The sequence below is a fragment of the Bos mutus genome, chromosome 5 (genome assembly GCF_027580195.1).
Source record: "Bos mutus isolate GX-2022 chromosome 5, NWIPB_WYAK_1.1, whole genome shotgun sequence".
Classification (NCBI taxonomy): domain Eukaryota; kingdom Metazoa; phylum Chordata; class Mammalia; order Artiodactyla; family Bovidae; genus Bos; species Bos mutus.
The window spans coordinates 36,714,080-36,738,077 of NC_091621.1; the positions used below are offsets into that span (position 1 = coordinate 36,714,080).

Below are 23,998 nucleotides of genomic sequence, written 5' to 3' on the forward strand. Positions count from 1 at the left end.
TAATAATGAGAAAAGGAAAAAGAGGAAATCAAAAGCATGAGAGCATGATTAAGGTGACAAGGCAGATTCGGCACCTAAAACTCTATCATAGCCCTGGTATTTACAAATTGTGATGCCTTGTATCAATTTCTCAATTTTTGGAAGAACAATTTCCTCCTCTGTGAAATGGAGATGATAGTCCTTGGAATACCAGCAGGATCTTTTGAAACTAGAAAAGATTGATCAATGAAGTCACTATTGCACTTTCCCACTACTCAGTTTATAGGTATGGGCTGCTAGAATAAGCTGATAATAAATTATCTTCTCAGAGAAGGCAATGGCAACCCACTCCAGTCCTCTTGCCTGGAAAATCCCATGGGCGGAGGAGCCTGGTGGGCTGCCGTCTATGGGGTCGCACAGAGTCGGACACGACTGAAGCAACTTAGCAGCAGCAGCAGGAGATTATCTTCTAGGCAAGAATTTCTAAATGATTATGATCTGATAATTGTGCTAACCAAACTGAAGATTTTGAAAATTCATGTAATGTTTAGAAATCAATAAGAAAAACTTCAACAGCCAAAATAGATAAAAGGGTCAAAGGGCATGAACACACAACTCACAAAAGGAAAAAGAAATAAATACACACGTGGTAAAACAGTGTTCATATCCACTGGTAATAAAATACATTAAAAACACCAAGATATATGTATTTTTTAAATCTCAAAATTGGTAGATAAAAGGGATAAAGTACCATTGCAAAACTGAGTACTAGTACTAGGGAACCAGCCTTTCTTGTATACTGCTGACTGGGAATACAATTGGTGCAGACTTTCAGAGGACAATTATCAAAATTTGATAATATACATCTAAAGTATTAAAATGTGCAAAACCTAGGCCTGATGGTTTTCCTCATAGAAATGTATCCTAAGGAAATCATCAAAGAGGCTTAGAAAGAAAACCCACCCCATGTGTTATCTTTAACAATGAAAATTTGGTAAGTCCTTAAAATTTCAAACATATATGACTGACTAAATAAATTAGAGTGTATCTATTTTATAGAATGCTAAACAACCATTATAAATAATGTTGTGAAATATTATTGATATGAGAAAATATTCATACCAATTAATCATTTTAAAAGATTAAAAATAATATTATAATATGATTCTGATCTAATTTTAAAAGATATGTGCATTGCATGCATAGATAAAGAACTATTTTTAAAATACTAATAGGTTATGGGATAGTGGAGGATTTTAATTTCCTTCCTCCTTTTTGGGGCTTTTCTGAGTATTTTTACTGGGCACATCTAATATTTCTGTATCAAAAAGAAAATAAAGCATATATAAAATAAAACACATAGCAATATGAAAGAAAAATTTAGGGTTTCACATAAATGTGGCATATTTAAATTCAACAATGTTGAACTTTTAAAAACACATGTGTTTGTTTTTCCTTGAATTTCAATAGGACTTCTATTGATAAATATTAACCTAATTTATTTTGATGGACTTGTTCTACTATGTACATACAAGATTTTACAAAATTAAAAAGAAAATACTATACTTGAAAAATACTTACAAGACTTAAAAAAAAAAAAAAAAGACTAGAAACATGGGTAAGAGTTTCTACTTGGAACAATATCAATGAAATCTTCAGGGAAAATCTAATAGAACTAGGGAGATGTTTGACAGGATAAGATAAACTAGAAAGGAATAATAATACAAGAACATTTCTGTTGAAAGTGCCTCAAATTTATACTTACTACTGTTAACAAAAATATTTAGCTATTGATAGACTGAACACAGAAACCAGTGCAAAGAGATTAACAATGTCATTCTATTCCTCTGCTGGGATAAGCTTGGAATAACACATTCAGGTCATTATATTGCAGTAGAAGAAAAAATATAGACAAAAATAGGCTTGGTTTAGCAATAAACATGAGTAAGGGACTAGCAAAACTGACAGAGATGAGCTCACTGTGTGGCATGTAACTGAGTTTCATTTTGTATAATACATCTGAGATAAATTCTATGCAATGCAACTTAGAAAAAAAAAAAAAAAAAAAAAAAGAGCCATGGCAACCATCTGCTAGTATTTTAGAAGTGTACCTCAAACTTTTCCTCAAATAGAATCAGAGAAGTACGATAACCGGGTGTGACAAAGGAGAAAAAGTCTTAATTTAATGCAGTCTCAGGTTCCTGGTGAAGTATTTGATTGTCAGTCTTCCAAAGGCACTAACACTCTGCAGACATGCTATACTAGATGAGGTAAAGTATATGCTGCTGCTGCTGCTGCTGCTGCTGCTAAATCGCTTCAGTCGTGTCCAACTCTGTGCAACCCCATAGATGGCAGCCCACCAGGCTCCTCCGACCCTGGGATCCTCCAGGCAAGAATACTGGAGTGGGTTGCCATTTCCTTCTCCGGTGCATGAAAATGAAAAGCGAGAGTGAAGCTGTTCAGTCACGTCCGACTCTTCGAGACCCCATGGACTGTAGCCCACCAGGTTCTTCCATCCATGGGATTCTCCAGGCAAGAGTATTGGAGTGGGTTGCCGTTGCCTTCTCCAATAAAGTATATACATACACAATATTCCACATTCCCTAATACAATATTTTTTTATATCATAAAACTGTGATATGATGTGCTTTGATGCTCTTGGTAGTAATCTACACATATTTGTTGAATGAATTAACAAATCCAAATGTCTACTGGTATTCAGTCATCAAGTACTTCCCAGGAACTATTCTGGGTATCCAATGAGGAACAAAGCAGAAGCAACATTTTCCTTGCCTTTGTGGAGCTAACAGGAGCTGGAGAAAAAGAGGCCATAAGTAAGAAAAACACATAGAAAGGTTTGTGTGTGATACTAGTTTTTGAAGGAAATATAGGTGACATGATTGAGAATCACAGGGAATGCGGAAGAGGCTAATTATATAAAATAGACAAGGAAGGTAATAACATTAAAATCTAAAGGATAAAGAAAAGAACTGAGCAAGAGGAAAGGGAAGGAAAGTGTTCCAAATAAAAGGGACAAAATACAAGAAATCTCTGAAGAAGAGCTAGGTCTGGGATTTCTTCCAGGAAATAAGAGGCCAATGAGACCAGACATGAGAAGCAAGGCAGAATCGAATAAGACTAAAGAGGAGAGGAAAGGAGAAACTGCATCACAGATTTGTAAAGAGGGGCCACTGAAGGCACTGAAGGCAATAAGCAAGGGTATAACGTGGTTCAATTTTTGCTTTTAAATTATTGCTCTGACTGCTGTGCACAGAATAGGTTGGAAATAGTAAGAACAAACATGGAAAACCAATATGGTGGTGACAACAATAGGGCAGCTTGGACTTATATACTGGGAGCCAGATAAAGACAAGGGTGCAGATTTGAGTTTTATTCTGAAAGCAAAAACAAAAGACATGTAGATGAACTGGATGTAGACAGTGAGCAAGGAATCATGGCGGCCTAGATGCCTACAGCTATACAAATAGGTGTTGGCTGAGGCAAAAATGAGTTAGACTAGGAAAGAAATGTTTTCTAATTCTGAATTCCGAATTTCTCCTTGGGTATAATAATCTCTTTTATAGTTAAATAATAGGATAAATTTCATATTATCTGGTTGCTGCTGCTAAGTCACTTCAGTCGTGTCCGACTCTATGCGACCCCATAGACGGAAGCCCACCAGGCTCCCCCGTCCCTGGGATTCTCCAGGCAAGAACACTGGAGTGGGTTGCCATTTCCTTCTCCAATGCATGAAAGTGAAAAGTGAAAGGGAAGTCGCTAAGTCGTGTCCGACTCTTCACGACCCCATGGACTGTAGCCTACCTGGCTCCTCCATCCATGGGAATTTCCAGGCAAGCCGTATGTTATTTTACAGCCATTCTTGTAGTCACTTAAACATTAATACCATTAGTCTTTTCAGTATCTTTATAAGGTGGGTATAATTTCTCCATTTTATTAAGAGAGAAAAAGTCTCAAGGAGATAGAATAATCGTTGAGTTTCCCAGCTATTAAATGATCAGTCCTTTCACACACCCCTCACTTCCTAATTCCTACTTAATGTATTTTTCCTCATTTCTTTTTATCCCTCATTTTTCATCCATTCTTATAATTTTGTACAAGCAAATGGCCATAGCACATTGCCTATAACTTTTTTTAGTAATTAATTTTGTCTTTTATTCATTTTCATTAACTGGCTAAATGGATGTATTTCTACCTCCTCTGGTAGACTATAAAGTTCTCAAGGGTATAGGTATTATTTATATTTTTATAATCCAAAGAAAAAGCATATATCTTCCAAATTGCAGTTAATAAATATTATAAAAACACAAGTGAGGCACTGCTGTAAATACCTTATATATTATACATACATATACACACACACACACACACATATATATATATGGGTAAATATATATTAACCCATCACACTGAGTATAAGTATTATTATTTTCATTCCCACTTTATAGAAGAGGAAACAGAGGCACTGAGAGTTAAGTAACTTGCTGAAGGTTAAGCTGAATAATCAGAATTCAGACCTAGGGATCTGACTCAAGAGTGATGCTTGTGTACAGTACTACACTAACTGTTGAATATAAAGTGAAGAATCCAACTTAAGGAAAGAAGTCAGAAAAAAGTTGAATAATGAAAAGTTGAATGAATGGCGGCTTAAAATTACTCTTGATCCATGCAGCTATTTTGATCCATAGGTCAAAATACTACTGGGACATACTTTTAGCTTTCCTGAGTGGCCCTATCACTTAAAAACCTACAAATTTATGATAAATTTGTAAGTTACATAAACTTCTTTAGCTTCAATTTATTAATATGTAAAACAGAGATGATAACAGTGTTAACCTAAAAGATAGCTAATAAGATTAGATGAGAAAATGTATATACTGAGGAGTTTACCATTGTGCCCAGCATATAGTGAACACAAACATTAGCTCTGTTATTACAAGCAGAATGTCTTATGTATAAGTGCTCAATAATTAGCTATTTAATGAATGCCTGGCTTTATGAGTTCTGCTAGAAAAGACATAAAAAAGTGTGATAGCTTGCATCCATTCTAAATCCACTAGAAGGAATGTGAGGCTATTAGAAACCAGACATTGAGGAAAACGCCAAGGAGTAGGTAGATGGTCTCCTATACCATGCCATCTGGGACTAGCTCTGATACAAAACCTAACAGACGTGAACTTGAGCACAGTGAGACTCAGACCAAAGTTTACCAATACACGTTTGGCTTATACTCTAGGGGTAGTTTTGCTTTCCTTAAAATGATGAACGAAGAGGAGAGAGTGGCCAAATGTGCTTTCTTTCCTTATTTGACTAGAGTTCCTCCACTTATAATAAACGAGAACTTGAGCAAGTTACTCAATCTCTCTTCTCACCTATGAACAGGGATATCTCCAGCCTAAGATTATGTCGATTAAATATACAGTATGTGGGAAGCAGTCACAAGATAATAGCCATACATTTCACAGAAATGCTATTTAGCTCTAAGACCTATTCTTGAATTCTTTTGATAAAACTACTTTTGAAAACCCTAAAATGCACTGATTATGTGAATGCTTCACCTGTTACTTCCTTCCTCTCATTATTATACAGATATCAACTTTAATTAATTGATTCAAGAAACATTTATTAAATTCACTAAGTTTTACTCTGTGAGCATGGAGATGAAAAAGACATAAAGCCTGTCTTCAAATAACATATATAATTTAATGGGGAAGACAAATGTATAAACAACTAATCACAAAAGTAAACAGATTGAATTAAGAGCTGTAGAAATGCAGATGAAGAAATCTATTAACATGTCATACTCTGACTAAGAAGGTAAATACTAAATCCACTTGAACTTTATGCCATTAGCTGCTAAATTAACTCACTTTCTAATGAGAAGACTCAAAGAAACTTCATACAAGTGAGGCCATGTTCACTGACTCAGAAAAGGTGAGCAGCATCTCAGTAAGAAAAAGGAAGAAAGCTATTTTGGCCCATAAAAACCGTATCAGCAAAGACATTCTTGGAGAATGGTACGATAAAACCTACCATAATAGGATAAGTGGGGTCTAAAAGTCTAATCGAGTAAGACAAAGGTAGCAATGCTACAAGGTTAATGGAAACACTATTTTTAGTCGGTTGCCCAGTTACTGTGTGATGCATTGTGTGGCTGGAAGGGGAGCGGACAGGTGTTGCTACTTCTGGTTTTTAGCATTTAGTGGGTCAGTTTTCTTGGCTTAGACTAGAAGGAGCAGGGAATTGTGTGACATGGGTCGCTATGATTGGATACAACCCTACTGTGACAGAGAATTGCACATGAGCAGACAGGGACGGCTATATGCCTAGACTCAGAGATTGACGTGTGTTGGGAGCCTGAAAGCCTTCTCCTGCTGGAAGGCTTTGGAGCATGCTCTCTGTTGAATCCTGGCAAGGTTAAATATGCTTTGAATTGAAATATTAAAGTCTCAGATGATCATGTAAGTGACGTCCTACTTCCTTTCCTCCTCCCAACCCTCTAAAAACCTAAGACCTTTGGTTCATCCAGGTGGAGAATGGGGCTGGAGCCAGTTACATCAGAATTTGTATTACAGATTTGTACCTTATCAAGTTTTGCATTGTAGTTTGGTACCTTATCAAGTTCTATAGTCGTTTTGCAAAACAGGAGAAGCCTGTGGCTTGTAGAAGGATAGAGGTGGACATATACATGGATATAGGTGGACATATATGCTTTGCTAAGCTGTGCCTGTGTTACTTTCATTGACGTTTCTAGAAGAGGAAATGACTGCACTGGATAGGAAGACAAAGGGGTTGACAAGAGTTGAGTCATAGTAAAGAGGCAAAATACTACAGACAGTGAGTTAGCCAGGAGAATACTGAAAATGTCCAGGTGAAAAACAATGAAGATTTGAACTGAGATCGTGACAGTGGGAATAATAACAATAACCAGACCATGTTATAACTTTGTAATGCTTTGAAAGGTTTTCAACCTTCTTTTACATATAGTCTTACCATAGAACCCACCTCAGCTGGGAAGATTAAGAAGTGAGGACAACATAGATTCCTCTCCCTGTCTGTCTCTCCTGTCCTCTCCATTCCTGACCCCACTCTTCACCCATCCAGCATCTCAACTGTTTGTCTGTTTTGAAGACATCATCTTCTGTGTGAGTCAGAGCATCTCTCTCACCATGGAAACCAAAAGAAGGCTTCCTTCCACCCCAGCCAACCTCCTGCCACTTGGCAAATACATGGCCATGTGACACACACTAAAACAACCACCTGCTTCTGCCCAGGAATTTGGAACGTAGATGTCTGGAAGCAGCGAGAGAGTTAGCTTTACCTTTCAGTGCTGTGCATTCTCACTCCGTATCCTGTAGTGGTCCCCTAGCAATGGGTAACAACATCTTACAATTGCCCCTTCCTGAGAAAACCATTAGAGCTTTGAAGCCTCCAGTAATGCCTTGGTCTCTGCACATTTTACAGACTGCTTCTCAGGCTGTACAAACGTTTCCAGGAAATCCCTTTAAGGTTAAGAGAGCCAGAGTTTTTTCTATTACTTGCACCTAAGAGCGTTGACTACATACACACAAATCATATTCCCCCCGCCCCCCACCCCGTTTGCTGACAGAAAACTGAGATGCAGAAAGGCTGAGAGTTGCCTGTGGCCACGAGGACAACTGGTAGACAGCCCTACAGGGCTCTCTGCCCCTTCGCTCTTAGCTGTTTATCATCGGGCTCAGGTTCTGCACAGAAATGTGGAAGGCTTTACTGCTAAAGGAGGGCTAATACAGGACTTGTTATGTGTATAAACAGAAGGCAAACAAAATCAAAAGCATCATTAATATCAGCTAAGCTAATGCCAAAAGACCCTGGCCCAGCTCCTCTAGCAGAGGACTTGCAACTGGTAATAGCATCTTTCACTGATTAATTCAGAGTGAAATCCTGCAAACTGAATCTAGGTTTTATATTCCCTTAGATAGTTACATTCTATGCAACATCTTATTATCTCCTTACAAGCCACTGACTGCTACCCCTTTTTGAAAAATATTACATCATCAAAGAATAAACTGGCCATTAGAAAACAACATTATTCACATCAGTTTCACTTCCATGGCTCTTTTCCAGTTTATCACCAAATTTTATGTTTTTTTGTTCTAAACAATTTGTTCTGTATAAACTTTGTAATGAACTCAATTTTTAGGAGTTTTAAAAATTGGCCAACTATTTGATACTACACTAGAATGGCATACATATTCTGCATGTGACATGACTATTTCAGTTTAGTTCAATTCAGTCGCTCAGTCGTGTCCGACTCTTTGCGACCCCATGAATCACAGCACGCCAGGCCTCCCTGTCCATCACCAACTCCTGGAGTTCACTCAGACTCATGCCCATAGAGTCAGTGATGCCATCCAGCCATCTCATCCTCTGTCGTCCCCTTCTCCTCCTGCCCCTAATCCCTCCCAGCATCAGGGTCTTTTCCAATGAGTCAACTTTCGCATGAGGTGGCAAAGTATTGGAGTTTCAGCTTCAGCATCAGTTCTGCCAATGAACTATTTAAGGTTATTTAATTTCACAAGGAAAACCAATATAGATGAATTCAAAATTTATTGAAGTGTCTGATGGTTTTCCTGAGGTTTATGTCAATGTGATTTATGGATTTGGCAGGAACATGACTCATAAAAAAACCAAACCTTTGACATTATTTCTATATTAAAATCTCAATGGCTTAAAATGACCATACTTATGATCACTTTAATACTGTAAATCATAGGCTGCAAACTAAAAATACTCTAATTCATGGTAAAGTAAATGGATGAGGCAGCCTGGCTATAGGAATTCTGATATTCAGACATCAGTTTTCTTACTGGAACTGCTGAGTCTCAGTGAGTGGGAAATGAGGACTTTGAATGAATGGGGAAACCCTCTCCTCCTAAGAGGGTTGCTGCTACTAGGCAGCTGCATTTGATAATTGAGGTGCAGTGACACAGACCCAAAATTAATGGAGAACCATCTGAAAATCTGGCTGGAATTCCTGATTTTCATAATGAAATCATCTGACTGTTTAAATGTTGAATCATTAAAATGTCCCCAAAGCCAAATATATCAAACCTGAGAGCCAATTCTGGTCACTGATTTGTGACTCAGATATAGTCTTGCTGGCGTGGAGCCTTCCTGAATATAAAGGTCATTCTCAACCACCCTGCATTCCATTCCAAAGATCTGTGGCAGCAGCAATCCCCCAACAACTAAGTCTATACATGTACTTTAAAAATAGTACTTTCAAAATTATTATCTGCCAACTTTCTTCATATTATGAAGTTAATAATCTTTTAAAAAGTAGGCAGAAAAGAAATGTACTATATTATCATTGGATTTACTGTGTTTGGGTAAATGTATAGCCTCAGCTCAGTTTGGTCGCTCAGTCATGTGTGACTGTTTGTGACCCCATGGACTGCAGCACGCCAGGCCTCCCTGTCCATCACCAACTCCCAAAGCTTGCTCAAACTCGTGTCCATAGCATCGGTGATGGGTGATGCCATCCAACCATCTCATCCTCTGTCGCTCCCTTCTCCTCCTGCCTTCAATCTTTCCTAGCATCAGGGTCTTTTCTAAGGAGTCAGTTCTTTGCATCAGGTGACCAAAGTATTAGAGCTTTAGCTTCAGCATCAGTCCTTTCAATGAATATTCAGGACTGATTTTCTTTAAGATTGATTGGTTTGATTTTTCTGCATAATTCTGTGTGTTTGTACATGTGTTTGTGTTCTTTAGAATTAGATTAGAAAAATGTCTTTTAAAATAAGGGGCACCCTGAACTTTTACACCAGAAACTGAATATGAAAAAAGCAACTCAATCATTAAAGTGAGGAATTCAGGGATAAATATGAACTGGATCCCCTCTGTGTAACAGACTATGTTCCTAACTCTCTCCATAAACACCAGACTTGCTCCAGAATTACTGTAATTGAATTACTGCTCAACAATTAGAAAAGAGATGGGAACTGAGAATCATTTTTAAATATAGTTTTGGACAATTCAACAGTGTGAGTTAATAATAATATGTTAGTTTTCTATTATCACCATAACAAACTCTCAACTCTCAACTTGAAATGACATAATTCATTATATTATAGTTCTATAGGTCATGAGTCCGACCAGACTACAATCAACATGTCTAGAGGGCTGCATTCTTTTTTGGAAGCTCTGTTCATTTTTTCCTCCAGGTGTTTCCCAGCTCCTGACCCACTTCATGTTCATAGCCAGTAATGTTACAAGTCTCTGACCATCCTTCCATAGACACATCTTCTACTGACAATAGCCAGGCAAAACTCTTGTCTTTTAAGCACTAGTGTGATTAGATTGAAATTACCCAGGTGATCCAGGATGATCTCCTCATTTCAAGGCCTTTAACCTTAATCAGATATGCAAAATCCTTCTTGCCATGTAAATGAACATATTTAAAGGTTCTCAGGATGAGGATGTGGACATCTTTGGAGGGACATTATTCTGTTTACCACAACTAGGAACAAAGATAACTATCACTTCTAAATGCTTCCTATGTTTCGGCTGTTATACTGATGATTTTGTATGCTTCACCTCATTTGGTTCTAAAAACAACGTGTAAGGTATGCAACATCACCCCATTTTAAATATGAAGAAAATGAAGCCTAGAGGTTAGGTACATTGCTCAAGATCACAGCTAGCAGACAGCAGAACCAAGACTCAGATCCAAGAAATCTGGATGAGCTAGTATCCATACTAAAATACCTTAAAATATTTGTGGAGATGAGGAGGCTAGAGAGAAGATTAAGATTTGCTTTGGACCAACTAAAGAGAGAAGCTCTGTGGAACACTTAGCCATTTCCTGTCTTTTTCCTTGTTGTTGTTGCATTTCCTAACATTTAAGGGATATGTATGCTCAAATCTATTGTATAAAAATGCCTCAGGTAGTGACTCAATGGTTATGATTTTGTTCTAAAAAAATTCTAAATTCAGCTCTCATCAGACCACACTGAAAATATGCTTTCATGGAGTTCCAAGAATCCTGACAAAGCATTCTGTCTTCTTTGAAATGAAATATCCTATCACCTTGATTCTAGCTCTGCATTGATTGTTAGAAGTATCATCAATTTAATAATCATTTTCACAGCAGAAAAGAAAAATAACATAAAACAAACACAAAGTAAAATACCGATGCTTCAATGTGCACATCTCAATTAGAAGGTACAGAGGCTGAGTGAAATGTTTTAGAAACTATAAAATGTGTCTTAGAATTTCCAGAGTTTGCTGGCTTTATCACTAACAATTCCATTCATACTAAACTTGCCATTATAAACAACCTATACTTTTGTACTTACTCTTCCTTCTTCCTGAAATTCCTTCTTTCACTCTCCTGAAATGTCTGTTCATCCTTAAAAACCTCAATTTAAAATGTCACCTGGTGATGCCTGCCCCAAACCAGGCTTAAACCGGACTACTCACTGGCCCTGCTGAGCTGGCCACAGCTCTCTGCGCTTCCCTTTGTTATAGAATATACCACAAAGTACAGTAATGATTCATTTACACCATCTCCTTCTATTAAACTGGACCCTACTATGCACCCAGATCAAAACTCTGTTGCCAAGAAAAGTGAAAGAAATGTTTGACATCTTGAGTTTTTCACAATCATTCACACACAGTTATAACACAACACATTTTACTCTTCATTCATGACTCTTATTTTTCTACCTGGAGAGCTGAAGTGGGTTAGTTAACTATTGATAACATTTAATGTCTGCAGTAGGCAGCCTTTAAGAGAGTTTCCACTGATCTCCATCTCGTGATACACATGGTTTTGTGTAATTTCCCTCTTTAGAATGAGCTGGATCTCAGTGATTTGCTTCTAATCAATACACTTTAGTAAAAGTCATATGATGTCATTTCTTTGGTTGGGTCACAAAAGGTGTTGATTCTGTCCTACCAGCAGGTTCTTTCTCTGACTGGTTTTGATGAAACAAGCCGCCATGTTGGAAAGGGCCCTATGGCAAGGAACCGAGGGAAACTAATGGTCAACAGCCAGGAAGGAACTGAATCCCCCAACTACAAAGGTAAGGTTAGAGAAAAACCCTTCCCCAGCCCTGGTGCACACCTTGATTGTAGCCATGTGAAAGACCCGAAAAAAAGAATCCAGCTATTCTATGCCCAGATACCTAACCCACCAACTGTAAGACAATAAATGTGGGCTATTTTAAGCTGTTAAACTTGGAGGTTGTTTCTTATGCAACAGTAGATAACTAATAACAATGTTAGTCCCTCTGACAGAATTTAGTTTAAGCAAAGAAAGCCTCTATGTGGTATCAGAAGTTATCTAAAGAAAGCTAACAATCACTGAAATAGGTGGCAACAGATAGACTAGTGAAAGTATCATCCAGTGAGTGAGGCTCTGCTGTTACCCGGCAGAGGCACACAGGAGAGAAGAGGTCCGGATTTGAGAGAAGAAGCTCACTCTCCGAGTCCAAACCCGTGACCTGAACGTGATACTGCAAAGGCGCCGTGGCCTGAGGAGAAAAGGGGAACACAGGATGTGTCACCAGGAGGATACACAGCCACTGCAAGACTAGATCAGCAGCAGAGCCAGGTGAACTCTGTTCCACGGAGCATGCAGTGAAGAGGCAGAAGGAAGGCCACACTTCCATTCTGGCTAGAGTGCCAAAGCCAACAATCAAGCAAGGATGTGAAAGGCATCTCTTAAACCTCAATTTCAATAATCCTGTCCCCCACAGGTTGTCTGTTGCTAAGACACCACTATTCTTCCACTCCTGGCATGTATAATCTTTGTATTCCCCTCTGAGTTTTCAGCTCTGTGCTTTACACATAAAAATCTCATACTAAAACTCAAATAATAATCCATTTAGGACAAAGGTGAATTAGGGTTTACCAACCAAGTCAAAGCCAGTGAGTCTGCTTAATGAGGCAGCTCCCATCACTTCAGTGCTCGGATGACCTTGCACAGAGGCAAGCTTGTGCGGACGCACACCACTGGGTGTGCTCTCTGATCAAACCACAGCCGGGCTGGAGGCCATACATGGATACGATGGCTGGGCTGAGATGCTGCATAAAGGCTCTGACAAGCCTGGAAACCACGATATTGGTGCTGGTGTGCAACCCCCACTCACTGACAGATTCAGATAGCACAGACTCCTTTTCCAAGCTTTTCATCTTGAAAAAGGCAGTTCAGCTCCCTGAGCCTTTGAGCCTGTTCCATTTTGAGCTGACTGCTAATTGTATGCATGCACATATGTGTTTCAGAAGAGAGATAAGCACATTGCCTTGGCCTCCACACTCACTGTGCAGACGTGTCTCACTTCTGTTCTCTGTAAGTTTTCCAAATGTGGTCTGAAGTTTTCTAAACATTAACCCTTCCTGGTAACCACAGTACACATTCTTCTAGAGAAGTTTTCTTGATTATGTTTGCTTAAAAAACTGCTTTTCATTATTAATTCTTTGAGTCCTGAGGCTTGGTATTTTAATTCGATTTTGTAATCATGTTTAGATTTTCAAATTACTCAATAATTTAACTATACAGCATAAGAATATATAAGGAACTGTAGGAGATGAAAGAGGCAGCTATTAGCATTAGAGGCTGTATTTTTAAATTTAAAACCCCAAATCTTATTTTTCATGTTTAATGAAATATACCACAATTGTATCATATTTTGTAATGTTGATTCCAGAAAAGGAAAATTTGGAATGACTGCTCATAAAAACGCAAAAGTCTTTCCCAATAGTCATGGCAACTAGTGGCCAGATGGTAGGATTGTCTGATCATTGATTGTGTGTCTTTAGAAAAGAAATCCACATGGAAGCATCCAGGCTCATAAAATCTGCCCTGCCTGAGAACTGACCAGACTCACTAATTCTCCACAGACCATATTTCTACTTTGGGCAGATTAGTATCCACAGTAAGGCCTGGATGCAGCTATCTAGCCCCTGGGTATCCCCATCTAGCATTCATTCTCAAGAACAATCTGAGGGACCTCCCTGATCTTAGGAAGTACAAAAAATCCTCCTATGGAAGGAGCTTTTCTAACTTCCAGAGAGAGTGCTATTCAGTTATACCAAGGTTTCTCTTTTCTTTTTTAAGCTCCCATTCCTAGGTACATAATAAGTCAGTTGAATAAATAAAAATACATTGAATCTATTGCTCCAGCAAATCTATCTGTTTATAATAATAACAAAAATAATTCTATTGAAAAATAACCAAAGAGACGTGCCCCGTTGAAAAAGTCCTAGGGAAATAAGACATTTCCTCAAGAGGATCACTTCTCTAATCACAATAGCAACAACAACAACGATAGTAGCTAACTTCATTAAAGATTTCTTCTGTGCTAGGTATTTTACTAAAGAGCCAAGGCCTTTTATAATTAAAATTACTTTATTTAGGATTTTTGTGAGTGCTGATAACGCATATTTTTACTTCCTGTTCTTTACCATTGTTGTCTCTGATCTGTGCTTCTCCTGGCCTCCTATCCTCTCTGCCATTGTCCACAATACTTGTACTTCCTTCACAATTTATATACCAGTAATTATCATGCTACACACACAATGAATTATCTGTTTTCTTCTGTACTTGTGATTTTGATAAATCCACTGAGAGCCATATTAAAGCAGATGATAAAAAAAATTATTGTAGATCCATAAAATAAATTATCAGCTTCAATTTAAATTCTTTTTGGAAGACTGCAGGATAAAAAAGAATAATATTATGTGGTGTTTTACCTCTCTAAGCACTTTAAGGAAATTACCTTTTCTAGCATTAATTAATAGGGGATTCAAACAAACACACACAAAAGAGACAACTATTTGCGGAAGGGGCATGCATGGGTTACAGCAGACTTAAAATCTTTGCTTTGGTTGCTTAGTAGTAAATCCTCTGTAACCTTCTGTGTATGTCAAATAGCATCCAAAACTCTTGAAAATGTTAGAAAATCAACAGTAATAAAACCTGAAAAGGATGGTAATGATTTTTTAAGAAGTCAGTATGGGCCATGTTAGAGAAAAAGACATAACCGCAATAATGAGATCATAAAATGTAAGCACTAGGAGTATTCAATGCTATAAAGAGTTAAGTACTTTAAGAAGTAAAACTCTTTGGGGAACACCAGAGGAGGCTCTGTATTTAACAACAAAAATCAAGTATCCAGTAGAATTTCTTGTGCTTAGACACTTTATGAACTTTCTGTGATATGTGACAAGGACCAAAGCCAGAATTAGTAGCTCTGGAACAATGGAGGCAGTTAGGGTCAGTGCACAGTGGGGAGGCAGCAGGATAGTGCCATTTGAGGGGCCCTAAGAAACCCGCAAGAGATGGGAATACCAGACCACCTGATCTACCTCTTGAGAAATTTGTATGCAGGTCAGGAAGCAACAGTTAGAACTGGACATGGACCAACAGACTGGTTCCAAATAGGCAAAGGAGTATGTCAAGGCTGTATATTGTCACCCTGTTTATTTAACTTATATGCAGAGTACATCATGAGAAATGCTGGACTGGAAGAAACACAAGCTGGAATTTTGCCGGGAGAAATCTCAATAACCTCAGATATGCAGATGACACCACCCTTATGGCAGAAAGTGAAGAGGAACTCAAAAGCCTCTTGATGAAGGTGAAAGTGGAGAGTGAAAAAGTTGGCTTAAAGCTCAACATCCAGAAAACGAAGATCATGGCACCCGGTCCCATCACTTCATGGGAAATAGATGGGGAAACAGTGGAAACAGTGTCAGACTTTATTTTTCTGGGCTCCAAAATCACTGCAGATGGTGACTGCAGCCATGAAATTAAAAGATGCTTACTCCTTGGAAGGAAAGTTATGACCAACTTAGATAGCATATTCAAAAGCAGAGACATTACTTTGCCAACAAAGGTTCGTCTAGTCAAGGCTATGGTTTTTCCTGTGGTCACGTATGGATGTGAGAGTTGGATTGTGAGGAAGGCTGAGCACCGAAGAATTGATGCTTTTGAACTGTGGTGTTGGAGAAGACTCTTGAGAGTCCCTTGGACTGCAAGGAGATCCAACCAGTCCATTCTAAAGGAGATCAGTCCTGGGATTTCTTTGGAAAGAATGATGCAAAAGCTGAAACTCCAGTACTTTGGCCACCTCATGCAAAGAGTTGACTCATTGGAAAAGACTCTGATGCTGGGAGGGACTGGGGGCAAGAGGAGAAGGGGACAACAGAGGATGAGATGGCTGGATGGCATCACTGACTCAATGGACGTGAGTCTCAGTGAACTCCGGGAGTTGGTGATGGACAGGGAGGCCTGGCATGCTGCAATTCATGGGGTCGCAAAGAGTCGGACATGACTGAGCGACTGATCTGATCTGAAGAAACCCCTCTGCCACATTCCCCTAGGTTAAGCTAAGAACAGTTTTTTTGGTTTTTTTAATGTTTATTATTGAAGTATAGTTGATTTACAATACTATATTGATTTCTGCTCTACAGCAAAGTGATTCAGTTACACCCACACACACACATCACATACACACAGATATATATAAATTATATATATATATATTCCTTTTCAGATTCGTTTCCTTTATGGTTTATCACAGGATATTGAATATAGTTCCCTGTGTTATATAGTAGGACCTTGTTGCTTATCCATCTGCTAACAGTTTGCATCTGCTAACCCTAAACTCCCAGTCCATCCCTTCTCCAACTCCCTTTCCCATTGGCAACATTAGTCTGCCTTCTATGTCTGTGAGGCTTAAGAACAGGTTTTTGATAAGAGAAAGAGAGAAAAGAACTTGGGAGAGAGCTGGACTTATCAAGAAGGGGCCCCTTTTGTGGCAAAAGGCCAATAAAAGGATACTGGGTACCATAAGAACTGAGCGAAGGGCTCTCTATGTAAGGTCTAAAAAAAAAACAGCAGAGGAAGAGGGAAATTAAAAAGAAAGTGTACATGCTACATTTTTGACGAGGTGACCCTAATTTCTCAACCTTGGCACCATGGACATTTTGGGTCATATAATTCTTTGTTATGGGGAGCTGTCTTATACTGGATGTCCTGTGCAGGATAAAGATGAGTGACTTAGTTGGAATATAACCATAGAAAAAGCTCCCTGTTGAAAGGGTTCCAGAAAAATAAGAATTTCCTCAAAGAGGTTAGTTAGTGTAATAATACTATAGGATGTTTAGCATGTCTTTGGCTTCTACCTGTCAGATGCCAGTAGTATCCTCCTTTCGCACAGCTGTGGTAACCATCAACACATCCACACACTGTCAAATAATCTCTGAGAGGCAGGAAGGCAAAATCATCCTTTTTGGATACCACTGCCCTAAAGGATCGATTTTCTCCCCAAGTTGGGCAGGATCTTTTCCATTCGTCAGTGGTAGCATGGTCTACCCTCCCCATTCCTGCTCCCACTCTAAAAAACTACACAAGAGTGGGAAGCTTACAAGCTCATCAACATAAAGAAGAATGAGAACTCCATTTTTTCATTATAATACTCAAAGCTGCTGCTGCTGCTGCTAAGTCGCTTCAGTCGTGTCCGACTCTGTGCAACCACATAGACGGCAGCCCACCAGGCTCCACCGCCCCTGGGATTCTCCAGGCAAGAACACCGGAGTGGGTTGCCATTTCCTTCTCCAATGCATGAAAGTGAAAAGTGAAAGTGAAGTTGCTCAGTCATGTCCGACTCTTCGTGACCCCATGGACTGCAGCCTACCAGGCTCCTCTGTCCATGGGATTTTCCAGGCAAGAGTACTGGAGTGGGTTGCCATTGCCTTCTCCGAATACTCAAAGCAGAGAGATATAAATCATGAAAATCTGAAATAAACCTTTTCCTTCAGGATATTTTTATCCTTTGATAATTCCAAAATCTGTGACCCCCATCTATATTACCAGAACTATCTTATTCTTTGTCCACTACACAAGACTAGTGTCAAGAAGAACTGTCTACACTGCTATATTCAAAATGGATAACCAATGAGGATCTATTGTATAGCACATTGAACTCTATTCAATGTTATGTGCCAGTCTGGATGGGAGAGGGGTTTGGAGGAGAATGGATACATGTGTATGTAAGGCTGAATCCCTTCGCTATTCACTTGAAACTACCACAACATTGTCAATTGGATATATCCCAATAGAAAATTAAAAGTTTAAAGGAAAAAAAAGGGGGGCTAATAAGATTCAGAAAGATGTCTCCAATTTAATCAATGCTTATGCGAGTGAACCAAGAAAGGCATTCAGTTCAGTTCAGTCGCTCAGTCGTGTCCGACTCTTTGCAACCCCATGGACTGTAGCACGCCAGGCTGCCCTGTTGATCACCAACTCTTAGTTGAGATAATCAAGACACTTTGTTATGCATAAAAATTAAGTTATTTTTATAATCAGAGAGATTAAAGAATGGACTGCTAACATCTCAGCTTGTACAAACCAAACCCTTTTCCTTCCCTTCCCTCTTTTTTTTTTCTCCTTCTTTCCTTCTTCCCTCCCTTCCTCTTTCCTCCCTCCTTTTCTTCCTCCCTTCTTTACTTTCTCTTTTCTTGTAGGTAGACCCATGTTTTTCTCCAGAATAGAAAGGAACATGAGGACAGAGACTATGAAGTATTAACCATGAAAAAAACCCTCACTGGAAGGAAAATTTATGAGTTTACAAGCATTTTAAAGTGCGGCATCAACACTTTATTAAGAATATAAAGTGTGCAAATGGTGCAACTGAGTCATCAATGAAACTGCAAAACAGTCAGAGGCCCAGAAAGTGACAATTTCTATTTCTTCTCTTGACTTCTGATCATTACTATAAGATCTGTAGGGGAAAAATTCCTTTTAGAGTTGAACTTAATGAAGTGAAACAATCTATAGAAAGACAGTTTAGCTACTGAACATTATAAATTAAATCATGCAATTGTAGATAAAATATGAATCTTTTCTCCTTACTTGTTTTCGTGTGGTTACAAATTGAACAAATAGAATTGTTCACAATAGGTGAACAACATAAGAACTAAGAGTAAGAAGTCTTATCTCTGACCCCCCCTTTTGCCTTCCACTAACTGCATGACCAAAGGAAGGCAATTAATCTCTCTGAGCCACAATTTCCTCATTTATGGAAGTTAGGAGATAGGACTAGATTATCCTCAAGAATTTTTCCATCTCTAAAATCTCATCATGAGGAAACTCTAACTCATATTATCTGAAAGTGACAGGAAAAAAAAAAATGTGCAATTCTACCAACTATGGAAGGTGAATACTCTGTATTATACATAATTTCTATGCCAGAACTTAGGGTTATAAAAACAAAAAAGGCTTCTTTCATTGATCAAAGCCCTTGACTCTAAAGTGACGCATATTGCCTTGGATTTTTCTTTAAATTAGAATGTCTATGATTTATTTTCGGATAGGGTAAGCACGTTTGAGTGTCTGCTGGGTACAGTGTTGACAGTGTCACTTGTCATGCTATGGCAGGGTGCTCTTCACTAGAAAAGAGTGGATAGAGAAGCAAAACAAATTCAGAACTTCAAGAGCTCAGTCACAACATCAGAGAAGAGCTCTGCAGTGGTGTCTTGACATTTATTCTGGAAGGCCTACTCCTGCAAGTACGTGAATGTCTGTTTCTAATATTCAGAGAAAATAAACCCTAATGTTCTCAGAGAAACAAAGTCCTACTCTGGTCTTATGAGAGCTCTTGAAAAAGTACAGCTGTGATGCTTTCAGCCATGAGGCAAACCCACATCAGAGAGGAGTCATTTCTTCAAGCCTTTTGTACAGATGCTAATATGAAAGGCTGGAGGAAAAGATTCACAGAGGGAGAATTTTAAAATGCACTCCTTTACAGGAACCCTAAATATGTGCTGACCCCGCATGGTAAAGCATAAAATGTTTTGCCAAAGATCATCTGACTCTGGAGGACAAAATAAAATTCACCCATATTCCCAAGAAAATCTAACTTTTATGTATGGATGTAAATTCTCAAATTTGCAGACCTTCTCATGTGGTGGTGGTTTAGTCACTAAGTCGTGTCCGACTCTTGTGACCCCATGGACTGCAGACTGCAAGGCTCCTCTGTCCATGGGATTCTTACTCATAGTAGATAGAAATTTCAGAGGCAAGAAAGTCTCTTTTAGATGGAAGCATAGAAATAGCTTGTTGGAAATGCTGGTGCATCAATAAAGAAACACATTCTAGCATCTGCCAGATCATGAAATCCCTACCTCTGGTTCCTTAGGCAAAAAATCATGGCCTTGATAGCTTTTCCTAAGATGATTTCAACTTTTCTTGGTATCCCAACAAAGGAACAGTTCATTTTTATCATTCAGTTCAGTCGCTCAGTCGTGTCCGACTCTTTGCGATCCCATTATTATTAGATGCTTTGAAATCTTAAGGGAAATTCTCCCTAAGTAGTCAAAAAAAAAAAAAAAAAAACAGTAATGTGGGATTTTATTTGGAAAGAAAATATACTGGGAGAGTTAGAGCCAAAGAAGGAGATGCTCTGTAAGGGATGACAGCTGAACTAGCCCTAGGATTTACAGCCAACAGAGAGGCTCAGGATGGAAATGAACCTCTTGAAAATACCCTCCCCGAAGAAACACTCCTCATTCAACACTATGTCAAATTTTGTGCTGTGTATTCTTCCTTACTTATCTCTAACAGTTTTTAAGATTGTGAGAAAAACAAAAAGAATCACTAGGAAATACAAAAATGTACAAAGCTTTTTAAGTCTCTAATGACAAAAAATTAGCAGACTTCTTGAAAATTGCTAACACTGATTTTTAATGAGCACATCTTGAAATATCACTCTCTGAATAGTTTTATCTTAGAAAGTTTTGTTATTCATTACATTGAAACTCAGACTTACTGATATTACAAAGTATAGCAAACTGTTTATTTTATTCTTCATATATTTATTAAGACTTGTTCTTTTATATTCCCTTTTTTATGTTGAAAAATATCTCTGTAGTACTCCATCAGGATACTTTGCCACTCAGTGTGATGATATTTTTTTATAAAGAGAAAGTGCAGAATTGTTCCCATATTGTGGAAATGCCTAGGATGAACTAACAAAAAAGCAAGAATCTGTAAATCCATTGGCAATTCTTTTGTGTGTGTGTGTGTGTTTATTTTTTTTTATTTTATTTTTTAACTTTACAATATTGTATTGGTTTTGCTATTTTCTATCTTCAGAGTATCTTTGGTTATTCTTCATAGATTAAGAAGGCACTTCCCATTACAATTTATTTTCATCGTTCTGTTTTATAGATACTATACTTGAATTTAGAGGAAGGACCTTCCCTGTGCACTAACTAATAAACAGGATACCAAGTATAGACGGTCCTCACTTTCAATGGTTCAATAAATGATTTTTTTGACCTCATGGTGGTGTAAAAATGATACACATTCAGTAGTAAATAAACTTCTGAATTTGATCTTTTCCCAGGCTAGCTATATGCAGCATGATACTTCTGTGATTCTGAGCAGCAGTAGAGAGCCGATGTAAACAACCGATACATTTACAACCATGCTGCTTTTCACTTTCATCATAGTATTCAATAAATTACATGAGATAGTCAACATTTTATTATAAAACAGGCTTTGTGTTAGTTGAATGAAAATTCACACCTGTAGTATAATGTAAGTGTCCTGAACACATTTAAGGTAGACTAGGCTAAGCTGTGATGTTTGAAAGCTTAGATGCATTAAGTACATTATCAACTTAAGAAATTTTCAATTTATGGTGGGTTCATGCAGACATAACCACATTGTTAAGTCAAGAAAGATCTGGAGTATGCAGTATTATCACAATAATGAAGACTTGGAAGAATACACATTAACAAAGGCAACATTTTTATTATAGATTTTGTATTTTTTCCAGGAAGTATTATAGAGTCCTTCCCTGGAAACTTCTCAGTATTGTTTATACATCCACCTGATAAAAATTATAAGTTGGAGGTAGAGTGAAAATGACAAGATAACACTTTAAGTGCTCTCCAGCTTTATGATTCTACATTTTTCTAGAATATGGGTGTGTGTGTGTAAATATATATATATATATGTGTGTGTGTGTACACACACACATATATATAAATATATATATGCTTCTTCTATTTAAAAAGCCAAAAAGAATGTCATATTTCACACCCACATTTCTTTAATCCCCATATTCTGCAAGCTACTCTGCTAGCACAGTTTTCTTTCATATTCTATAGACTATAACGGGAATAAATTATTGTATTCCAGGACCGACTTTAGACACTACTAACACTCAAGATACCACTGAGCAGGTCTCTGGATGGTACTGATGGGAGTGATATTTCATGACACAAACATAAGCAAAACTTCTCTGAGGCAGGTACTCGACCACACTTCCCAGAGGAATGAAGTTTTTCCCTTTTCCTAGCACACCAAGTATCTATTTCTGAAAACATCACATTATTTATGTCATCATTTCTCTATTAAAAGGTGACTGTCATGTACAGAAAATATTATTTAAGGGCTGTTTTTCAGATTTGCCATAGAATTCAAATTAGTGTTGAGTATCTCACACGCTAGTAATGATCAAAATTCTCCAAGCCAGGAGAACCATGAACCGTGAACTTCCACATGTTCAAGCTGGTTTTAGAAAAGGCAGAGGAACCAGAGATCAAACTGTCAACATCCGCTGGATCATAGAAAAAGCAAGAGAGTTCCAGGAAAATGTCTATTTCTGCTTTATTGACTATGCCAAAGCCTTTGACTGTGTGGATCACAATAAACTGTGGAAAATTCTGAAAGAGATGGGAATACCAGACCACCTGACCTGCCTCTTGAGAAACCTATATGCAGTTCAGGAAGCAACAGTTAGAACTGGACATGGAACAACAGACTGGTTCCAAATAGGAAAAGGAGTACATCAAGGCTGTATATTGTCACCCTGTTTATTTAACTTATATGCAGAGTACATTATGAGAAATGCTGGGCTGGAAGAAACACAAGCTGGAATTAAGATTGCCGGGAGAAATATCAATAACCTCAGATATGCAGATGACACCACCCTTATGGCAGAAAGTGAAGAGGAACTAAAAAGCCTCTTGACGAAAATGAAAAAGGAGAGTGAAAAAGTTGGCTTAAAGCTCAAGATTCAGAAAACGAGGATCATGGCATCTGGTCCCATCACTTCATTGGAAATAGATGGGGAAACAGTAGAAACAGTGTCAGACTTTATTTTCTTGGGCTCAAAATCACTGCAGATGGTGACTGCAGCCATGAAATTAAAAGACGCTTACTCATTGGAAGAAAAGTTATGACCAACCTAGATAGCATATTTAAAAGCAGAGACATTACTTTGCCAACAAAGGTCCGTCTAGTCAAGGCTATGGTTTTCCCAGTAGTCACACATGGATGTGAGAGTTGGACTGTGAAGAAAGCTGAGTGCTGAAGAATTGATGCTTTTGAACTGTGGTGCTGGAGAAGACTCTTGAGAGTCCCTTGGACTGCAAGGAGATCCAACCAGTCCATTCTGAAGGAGATCAGCCCTGGGATTTCTTTGGAAGGACTGATGCTAAAGCTGAAACTCCAGTACTTTGGCCACCTCATGTGAAGAGTTGTCTCATTGGAAAAGACTCTGATGCTGGGAGGGATTGGGGGCAGGAGGAGAAGGGGACGACAGAGGATGAAATGGCTGGATGGCATCACTGACTTGATGGACGTGAGTCTGAGTGAACTCCGGGAGTTGGTGATGGACAGGGAGGCCTGGCGTGCTGCAATTCATGGGGTCGCAAAGGGTCAAACACGACTGAGTGACTGAACTGAACTGAACTGAACTAATAAATATTATTTAAGTATACAATTATATATTACTGACTTTATTCTTCAGTTTATCTTTATATTTCTAATAGGAATTTCTTATCCAGAGCAAGGAGATAGTTATTTCCTTAGAACAGATTCAGAATTAACTATCAAATCAAGAAGATATGCTTTTACTTATGACTTGTTTTGTTGTAAGTGGGTATTTACGGCATGCTTCTCCAAATACTTGAGTTAGAAGAAACTTTTAAAAGTAAA

The 23,998-nt window shown here is 38.2% G+C and overlaps 1 protein-coding gene across 2 annotated transcripts in view; it reads right to left on the reverse strand.

The window, feature by feature from the left end:
- NELL2 (neural EGFL like 2) overlaps window positions 1-23,998 on the reverse strand; it is a 460,840-nt gene that overhangs the window by 137,567 nt on the left and 299,275 nt on the right. The window lies entirely within an intron of this gene.